The sequence below is a fragment of the Sturnus vulgaris genome, chromosome Z (genome assembly GCF_052056855.1).
Source record: "Sturnus vulgaris isolate bStuVul1 chromosome Z, bStuVul1.hap1, whole genome shotgun sequence".
In the NCBI taxonomy this organism is placed as follows: domain Eukaryota; kingdom Metazoa; phylum Chordata; class Aves; order Passeriformes; family Sturnidae; genus Sturnus; species Sturnus vulgaris.
In genome coordinates this window covers 59,958,635-59,968,583 of record NC_142283.1, presented here as the reverse complement: position 1 = coordinate 59,968,583, position 9,949 = coordinate 59,958,635, and positions in this window count along the sequence as shown.

The window sequence follows — 9,949 nt, the reverse complement described above, 5'->3', positions numbered from 1 at the left end:
GTCACCTGATCTGTATGCAGAGTTGCAACAAAACAATTTGAAAGATTAAACAGGTTTAAAAGGAACTCCGAGCGAGCAGTACGTGTGTACTTAAGGAGAAGAGTGCTACTGTTTTCCAGTAATCGCTTATTCCCTAGAGCAGAAGCCACGGGGACGTGACTAGGGCCCGAGTTGCGGGGCCGCGGCGGCCAGTGGGCGGGCAGGCAGTGGCTGGAGGCTTTAAAGGCGCGGCGCCTGCAGCGCGCCCCATGGCGCTGCTCTCCTGCCCGGCGGTCTCGCCTCGGTGCGTGCGCGATGGCACTGGCTCGGCGCGGGCGGGCGGAGGTGCGGAGCGGGCTGTTGCCGTGTCTGGCGGGGAGACACCTGCACGGCCCTTCGTGTCCTGCTCGCTCCTTCCCTTTCCCTCCATTCAGCTTGGCGGGCAGTGCGGGTTACAGCCCAGGAGCAGCCCGGTCTTCCCTTGCCGGGGAGGGCGGTGCGCGTGTGCCCGTTTCGCCTTCTCCTGGGACAGTCCGTCGGTTCCCTCACTCTCTTCCCCCCTTCAGCCCTCTAGTGCGTACGGAGCAGCCGTGAAGCCCCTCGACTCCGCATCTACAGCCCTTCGGCTCCGGACCCGTGCGGTCTTGCCCCTCCTCTGCTCTTCCAGCCCGCCGGCGCTGCCTGCAGGGCGGCCCCGATTCCCCCGTTCCCGGGCACGCGCCATCCCGCTGACCGCCCTTCTCTCGCCCTCCCCGGCAGTCCCCTCCGCAGCCGATCCCTCGAATGAGAGGAGCGCGCGGCCCGTCCCCAGGAATGGGACGGCGACCGCCTCCACGATGGGGGGACATCGACAACTGCATGGGTGAGCCGAAAGCGCGCCTAGCTGCCAAGAAGTCACCAAGTTGAAGGGCCACCACGGGGAGCTGAGTGTCAAGTACGCCCCTGCCCCGGAGAGGATGGTTACCAGGAGGCTGCTGAGGCTTTCTCCAAGGAAATTGTGCCTCCGCCAGCCCGTAACCCCTAGCTAAAGCCCTCCAGGGCACCGTCTGGGGCCTCCTTGTGCTGTGTGCCCCTTCCCCAGCCCAGTGTTTGGCTGCTGCTGCAGCAGAGCTGTGCCTTCCTCTGGTGCCTTGAAATAGGGATCATGAGCCCCTGCAGTGCTCTATGCTGCAGGACTGCAGCTTGGCCCACACTGGGCTGTGGAGGGAGGTGCTGTCTGCACTGATTTTCTGAATTTCCTTGCTGTCAGAGCATCAGTCTCCAAACAGCATGGAAATATGTGAATGTGATGCATCAGAAGATACATACTGTGTCAGGCTTTTTCTGATGTCTTGCTTGAGTCTGAAGACCCAGACATGGAAGAGAGTAATGAGCCAAACCTGCGTAGCAACTATGTGAAGGACATCTATAACTATGTGAGACACCTGGAGTTTGGTAGGCATCTAATGACATTTGCAGTAAACCTGTCCGTGTAGGTATGGCTTGCCTTAGAGTTTATATTCACTTTCACCAGTGATTTCTCCAAAGGCATTAGTAAGCTTCCTTCAGCTTTAAAATACAGGACTAAACTCAACTGATAGTTTGAAGATATGCTAGTTGTTAGACCAATCAACTAGTAATACTAGTACTATGCTCTTTCTAGCCCATGCCTAATGAGCACGGAAACTTTGTGCCCTGTAGTCTGCACCCATGGGCTATGTCTGTACCAGACTCCTGGATAAGGACAGGAGAAGAGGAAACGGCCACAAGCTGTGCCAGGGGAGGTTCAGGTTTGACATCAGGAAAAATTTCTTTACTGAAAGAATGGTCAGACACTCAGGGAAGTGGTAAAGTCACTCTCTGGAAGTGTTCAAGAAGTGACTGGATGTGTCAGTTGACAAGGAGCTTTTACCCCTGGCTAAGGCATGAATCCTGGTCAGTAACGCCCTACATGGCTGGACATACCCTTAACAATACAGATGACCAACAAGGGACATTTGATTCTCATTTGTGTGTACCATACAAAGCTCTTGGGTATGAGCAATGAGTTGATGTTTCAAAAACTGTTTATTCCTCTTTCTGATTTGAACTTAAGGCCTTCTAATACCCCTGCAGGTGCCAATAGAGGTAACAGAGGATGTGTAGTTATTTTGTGTGAGTGGGTATGAATATCCTGCCAAACCTTACACTGACTACATTGAAAACCTGTGCTCTGAACCAAGTCATTTTGATAAATCTCTACTGCACCTTCCTACAGACAATGTTGTTTCCAAGGTGAAGGTGCAGCTGGTTGGTGTCATCGCTATGTACACTGCCAGCAAATATGAAGAGATTCTTCACCCATATATTGGAGACATTAGCTACGTAACTGACCACACTTGCTCAAACATCCACATCCATCAGATGGAGATGAAGACCCTGAAAACCCATGACTTCTCTCTTATTGCAATTATTGTGTCAAGATGAACACAACTGGTATCACCACCAGCCCTTTAACTGGCTTTACCACTAGTCCTTTAGTAGCAAACTCTACATGCCTTCTTCTCTTAACAAACTTCTTTCCTCATAAGTCTTATTCTTTCTTTCATAGACCTCTCTCATGTAACTCTGACTCCTTTTCTTATAGGCAGCTTCACACAGTACAGATTCCTTGTCTTACATGCAGTTCCACATAGCTCTGACTCCTTCTTTCACTCTGCATGACTGGCTAAACTCCAGCTGTCCCTTTCCTGACCACCTAACCCTGACTGTCCCTCACACAGCATCTTCTCACCATATCCACGCCTTGCACAACCACATATCCCTTAACTCCTCACAGCACAGCCAGCAGCCTCGTGCTCTTACTCCAGCAGACTCAGTCTCATGCTCCAATTTGAACTGCAGGTGCCTGCAACTGGTGGTCAGCTAATCTGCTCCTTTATATCCTCCAAACTGATTGGCCAGACAGAGATATTTCCACTCCTTGGTACGTAATACAGCTGCAAGTCATCGGGAAAGATTCTCTCCTTCACTATCCTTTCAACCTAGCTACCCACACTCTGGTTTGCTCTCTCCCTCTGTTCTGCCTAAGAAGAGCTTCAAAGATTATAAAGTGCTGAGAATAGATGCTACTGTAAGTTGAATCTAGAAAAGGGAGTGCTTAACTGTGGCAACTGTTAAAATGTCTCAAAATTTTTGCGTACTGTAATTGAGCCTAGCTGAGACCTGTCTCCCACATAGAAATGAGTTTTATTTATGTGTTCCTGTGGCATGAGCTTAACTTGTAAAAATTCAGTGTTAAATTTCAGCATGGCTGATTGTGAGGAGCCAATTTAGTTTGGATTTGCCTCAACAATGGTTGTTGGAGGCATGTGGAGGAGGGGTGTGCGTATAGGAGGCAACTGGAAGAAGCCTTGTCTCTGGGAGGATTTTGCGTGGCAACACCTCACATGGGACAGGCAGTAGGAGACATGAACTCCCCCGAGGGGCTTCTCCAGTCAGATGGCTAAAGGTTGGACTAGGCCAATGGTCCTACCCGCAGGCAGGTTTTGGGAGGCGTCAGGGCATAAAAAGTAATTGTGTCACAAGCGCCAGAGGCTTTTGAAACTTGCTGTTTGATTGAGGTTTTTGCTTGGAGCTTTTTTGAGACTGTGCTTTTGCGGCTTTGTGATTCAAGGAGCTTTTCGAACCTTGTGGTTTTTTGCCTTGGGTCCAGCCTGCTGAGGTCTGCTTCTTGCCCTGGCCCTAGCCTGTTTTTGCGCCCCCCTTTTTTTTTTTTAACAGAGACAGCTAGGTTGGAATATACCTTTGAGATCAACTAGTCTAACCTATGACCAAACCTAACACCTCCTCATCAACTAAACCATGGCACTGAGTGCCACATCCAGTCTTTCTTTCAACACATCCAAGGACAGTGATTCCACTACCTCCCTGGGCAGCCCATTCCAGTGCCCAATCACTCTTCCAGTGAAGAATTTTTTTCTGATATCTAATGTAAACTTTCTCTGGCACAGCTTAAGCTTGTTCTGTCAATGGTTGCCTGGGAGAAGAGACTGACCCCCACCTGACTACAAGCAGGGAGTTGTAGAGAGTGATACAGTCTCCCCTGAGCTTCCTTTTTTTTCCAGGCTAAACAACCCCAGCTCCTTCAGCTGTTCTTCATAGAGCTTGTGTTCCAAGCCCTTTCATCAGCTGTTGCAGTTGTCGAGATGGGCACAACTGACACTATCATCAGTCCCCTATTATCTTAAGAACTTTTCATGCCTTCTCTCTGTGGACTTCTCAGAAGCAGCTCCACACAGCACTGACTCCTTTTCTCTCAGGCAGCTCCACACAGTGCTGATTCCTTCCTTCCTTCTCTCTGCAAATTTCCTTCTTCATGACTGGCTAACCCCAACCTCTCCCTTACCCTTCCACCTAAACCTGTCTGTCCCTTACACGACTACATGTCCCTTACCTCCTCACAGCACAGCTAGCAGACTCCGTCTCAAACTGCAACCAACTCTCAATTAGCTAATCCACTCTTTTATAACATTCATCCTCATTGGACATGCAGTGTCTCCACTTCTCAGCAATCAGCACAGCTGTAATGCATTGAGTAAAATTGCCTTCTGCACTATCCTTACAAACTATCTTCCCATAATAAGCCTCATTGCCCTTCTCTGGATGTGTTCAAGTGTCTTAACATCCTTCCTAAACTGAGGGGCCCAGAACTGGACACAGCACTCAAGGTGCAGATGTTTGCTGGCTGTCAAACAATACCCCTACATCCCTTTCTGCTTGGCTGCTGCCCAGCCACTCTGTCTCCAGCCTATAGCACTGCAGGGGATTGCTGTGGCCAAAGTGTAAGACTTGTTAAACTTCATGTTGTTAGATTCAGCCCATTAATCTAGCCTGTCCTGGTCTCTCTGCAGAGCCCTCCTACTTTCCAACAGATTGACACATGTTCCCAGCTTGGTGTCACCTGCAAATTTACTGATGGTGGACTCAATCCCCTCATCCAGATCATCAGTGCAGATCCTAAACAGGACTGGCCCCAGCACAGACCCCTAAGGGACACCACCAGTGATGATCCCCAGCTGGATGCAGCACCTTTCACCATTACCCTCTGGGCCTGGCCATCCAGCCAGGTCTTACCCCAGCACAGAGTGCTCCTGTCCAAGCTCTGAGCTGCAGCTTTTCCAGGAGTGTGCTGTGGGAGACAGTGCCAAAGGCCTTGCTGGAGTCCAAACAGACAACACCCCAAGCCCTTCCCACACCCACCAGGTGGGTCACCTGGTCACAAAAGGAGACCAGGTTGGTCAAACACGACCTGCCCTCCTAAACCCCTGCTGGCTGGGTCTGATACCCCGGCCATCCTGTAAGGGCTCTGTGATGACACTCAGTATAAACTGTTCCATTACCTTACTGGATACTGAGGTCAGGCTAACTGGCCTATCACTACCAGGATCCTCCTTCCTTCCCTTTTAGTGAATGGGAGTCACATTGGCCAGCTTCCAGTCATCTGGAACCTCCCCAGTGAGCCAGGACTGTTGGCAAATGATGGAGAGCAGCTTCACAAACTCATCTGCCAACTCCCTCATCACCCTAGGATGTATCCCATCTGGTCCCATAGATTTATGAATATCCAAGCAGCTCAGCAGTTCTGTGACTGCCTCCTCCTGGACAACAGGGGGACTATTTGCTCCCTGACACCATCTGCCAACCCAGAGGACAGTTGTCCTGAGGACAACCTGCCTTTCTGATGAACACTGAGGCAAAGAAGGTGTTAAGCACCTCTGCCTTTTCCTCATCTTCAGTTACTAAATTCTCTCCCTCATCTAATGGAGAATGGCAGTTGTCCTTGCTCTCCTTTTGCCATTAATATATTTATAAAAATATTTTGTATTGTCCTTTACAGAAGTGGCCAGACTGAGTTCTAACTGGGCTTTTGCCTCTCTAATTTTTTTTCTACATGACCTAACAACTCCCTTAAACATTTTCTGAGATACCTGACCCTCCTTCCAAGGCTGATATACCCTCAATTTTTTTCCTTAGCTCCCTCAGAAGCTTCTTGCCCATCCAGGCCTGTCATTTTCCTCATTGGCTCATCTTTTAGCTCATAGGGACAGTCTGTTTCTGTGCCCTCAAGATCTCTGTTTTGAAGCATACCCATCCTTCCTGGACTCCATTGTCTTTAAGGATTACTTCCAAGCTACTCTCTGAGTAAGTCTCTTGAATAGGCCAAAGTCTGCCCTCCAGAAGTCTAGTATGGAAGTTTTATTGATGCCCGTTCTTGTTTCATCAAATACCAAGAACTCTGTAATTTCATGATCGCTGTGCCCCAGACGGCCTCCAGCCACCACATCTCCCACCAGCCCATCTGTGTTTGCAAACAGCAGATCGAGTGTAGTTCCTCCCACGGCTCACTCAACAGCTATGACATGAAGTTGTCCTCCACACACTCTAAGAACCTCCTAGATTGTCTCTTCTCTGCTGTTTAAAGTTCTCAGCAGATAGCTGGCAGGTTAAATGCACCTGCAAGAGCAAGGGCCGCTGATATTAAAACATTCTCCAGCTGAATTTAGAATAAGTTATATACTTCTTCATCCTGGTTGGCTGATCCGTAACAGACTATTCCCCTGATTCTTTGCCCTGACACCAGCCAACCTTTTGGCTCTCCTGTCCTCGCTGGCTCTTGCTCGCCCTCGTGTCTGTTCTGCCTCCCTGTGTCCCTGCTGAGCCACCAACCCTGCCCGCCTCCGAGCCGGCCCCTGCTGAGATCCTCACCGCGACCTGTCCATTCCCTGCCCTCCTGCCCGATCCCCCTCACCCGTGTCCATTCCCTGCCCTCACTCCGATCCCCCTCACCCGTGTCCATTCCCTGCCCTCCTGCCCGATCACCCTCACCCGTGTCCATTCCCTGCTCTCCTGCCCGATCCCCCTCAGCCGTGTCCATTCCCTGCCCTCCTGCCCGATCCCCCTCACCCGTGTCCATTCCCTGCCCTCACTCCGATCCCCCTCAGCCGTGTCCATTCCCTGCCCTCCTGCCCGATCCCCCTCACCCGTGTCCCGCCGCTTGTCAAGCGGTGGGCACAGCCCCACCTCGTGGACGGCGATGGCACTCCCCGCCCTCCAGTGGTATCTTTTTCATCTTTTTCTCTCTGTCTCCTCTTTCTCTCTCACTCTCTCTCCCCCTCCCCCACCCCATTCCTTTCCCATCTTTCTTCCTCTTTCTCTATCTTTTCTTGCCCTCTTTAGCAGAGTTAACTCCCTTTGGTTTTGTTTTTCATTACGAATAAATGGTTCTTAGACACAGTGTTGGACTTAATTTTGTTCCTGACTATCTAATTTTAAAATAATTCCTTGCAGTTTCCCACAGTGGAATGTGTCACTGATATTGCAGGTAACTGCTAGACTACCATTGAAAGAGCAATCCTAGACTATGAACAGCCCAATATAAGCCAGAAGTGTTCTGTCATTAAGCTACTTGAATTTAAACCCTGTTCTCTGGAAGTTCTCTAAGGAACTGTTTCTTCTTTTTTAACTAAACCAAGGCTTGACAGGATGCTCTTGCCCTGGAGGTAGCCAATATTAAACTCTGACTTACTGCAGGTAAACTGAACAAAATATTCTGGCCTGATGGAGCTGTGCATTGTGAATTATGACATGGTTCACTTCCCTCCTTCCATGATTGCAGCAGCTGCCTTCTGTTTGTCTCTGAAACTCCTTGATGGGTGCAATTTGGTAAGTTGTGCTTGTCAGGCCACCTCCTATTTTGTGACTCAGTGTGCCTGTGCAGCAGCTTAAAAGGCCACTCTAATAAGATGTATGCCTGTAAGAGCCAAAAATGAGGGATCTGAGGCTCCAGGCCGCTCTTTAAAATGCTGTTTATTGTATCCAAATGATCCAGCAATTCACAGGTCGTGGGTGACAAGAGCCCAGCCCACAGCCTTTTCAGCCACAGCTGTAGGTTCGTCTGAAGCTTCTTTAGTTCTGGTTACAATGCGTTATATACTTTTCATTACAGGGCATCTTAATACATGACAACCAATCAATACTTTTACTATTACCTATAGCCTATCCTAACTACTAACATTATCATATTCATGTTACTATTTCTAATCACAAAAAGTTAGTATGTTACAGTTTAAGATAGAAGTTGTTTTTCAGTTTTCTTTCAGTGGAAAATTCTGAGATCTTTTCTCTATTTGCAACATTGGCTTTCTTGTTTGTCTGTGAAAATCTTTTTGCTTGGTAAAAACATCTTTTGTTTGAGGTGGATTTATCCTTTTCTCTAAGTCATAAAATCCCCTTCCAACTCACTTGCTCTTTTCCTTTTAGTTACCCAGTAAGACTGGCTCAGCAATTCTTTTCTTCTATATCGAAACTTGCTATCATTTCTCTTCCTTCTTCAGATTCTACATTCAAAGATCTTTCTGTTATACATTCATACATATCGGTGAGATCTTCCTGTCAAATCCTTATACTTCCCAACACATGCCTTCTCCATTCCTCATGGTATTTCACCATGTTCTTGTCTCCCTGTGGACCACTAAAAGGGCATAGCAGTAGGGCAGAACCTTTAGAAACCTCCCACTGTGAGACAAGAGACCATAATTGTCCAAGCAAAACTGAAGGTGAAGATGAGCCCAGCGTACTTGGATTATTTTAATAGACTTATCTAATGGATTCCCTTCCTTTCAGTTATCACTTCTGCAATGCTACACATCTTACACGGAGAGTGACATTCTCTCGATTATACAGCATATGGCAAATAATAATATGAACAAGTGTGCTGCCAAGAAAAGGTAAGAATCTCAGGGTGCAGGGATGTGGGGGGAATATGTGTGGTTATGTGGCACACTGAGGCTGGTTCAGTTGAGTCACTGCAGACAAACTTAAATAAGATCTGCTCATTTCTGAGCTGAAGAGCTTTATCTTGTTCAGGTGGCATGGACCATCCATGAACGGGCTTTGTGTACTAGGATGGGCCTGGCTTGATCACCAAGCCTTAAGTAACCTGAAACAGTGTTAGTGAACACAGTAAACATAATCAACCTTATTTCTCTGCAGGCAAACATGAAGAAATATGCCACTGATGCCAGAATTATTTTTGCTCTTATACTTCCTTCATATGCATTCGTAGCTCTGTCCAATATTGTTGTACATAGTTCCTAGCTAGCCCCAGTACTTCTCCCACCTTTTCCCTACCCTGATAGCCACAAAGACAAAACACATTCCAGAGGCTCCAAACCCTGGAGGTCCAAGGCCCCAATCTTATCTTGGTTCTTCCTGGGAGACAAGGTTGAAGCCAGCTCTTTGAGACACATTTTCAACCACAAAGTTTAGCTCCTATCTAAGAGCAGGGAGGGAGTGGGAGAGGATTCAGAGAGAGTTGAACAGGTGGGAATTACTTCATAACTTGTGCTTCTAATTGAGAATTCTTGTCATTTATGCTGATTTGCCAAACTTATAAAACTATATATACATCCCAGAGGGGCTGCAATTTTCCATGTCTGTCCCTGGAGGCCTCCAATAAAGACCAGCCTTTATATTATGTCCTATAATAATATTGCCTCAAAAGTGTGTTGATTCATTTCTAGGTCTTTAAGGCATCACCACCACCACCAACATCAAGATGAGCACCATTGAACAGTTATACTTTCCTATTATGTGGGATCTGGCTAAAATTTTTTAACTCCTATAAGAACTTAAGCAGAATGCTCTTCACTGTATATACAAAGTACCTTATTTGTATTAAAGTCATTAAAGCTGTTAACATTCTTTGTTTAGTTGGGTTTTCTTGGTGGGGAGGGCAGCACAGTTGCCTTCCTCCTACAGCTGAGGCATCTTCATGGAGCTTGTGACCAGTGCTGAGAGCTTGGGTGAGCTCTGGGGCCAGCTCCGATGCTGTGGCTAATCATGCAGGGTGATGTATGGACAGGAGCATTGTACTGACATGAGCTCTTCTAGCTCGGTGGTGGACTGATTAGATTTGGGGGCAGCAGAGAAAACAGCTGTGTGAGGTGGC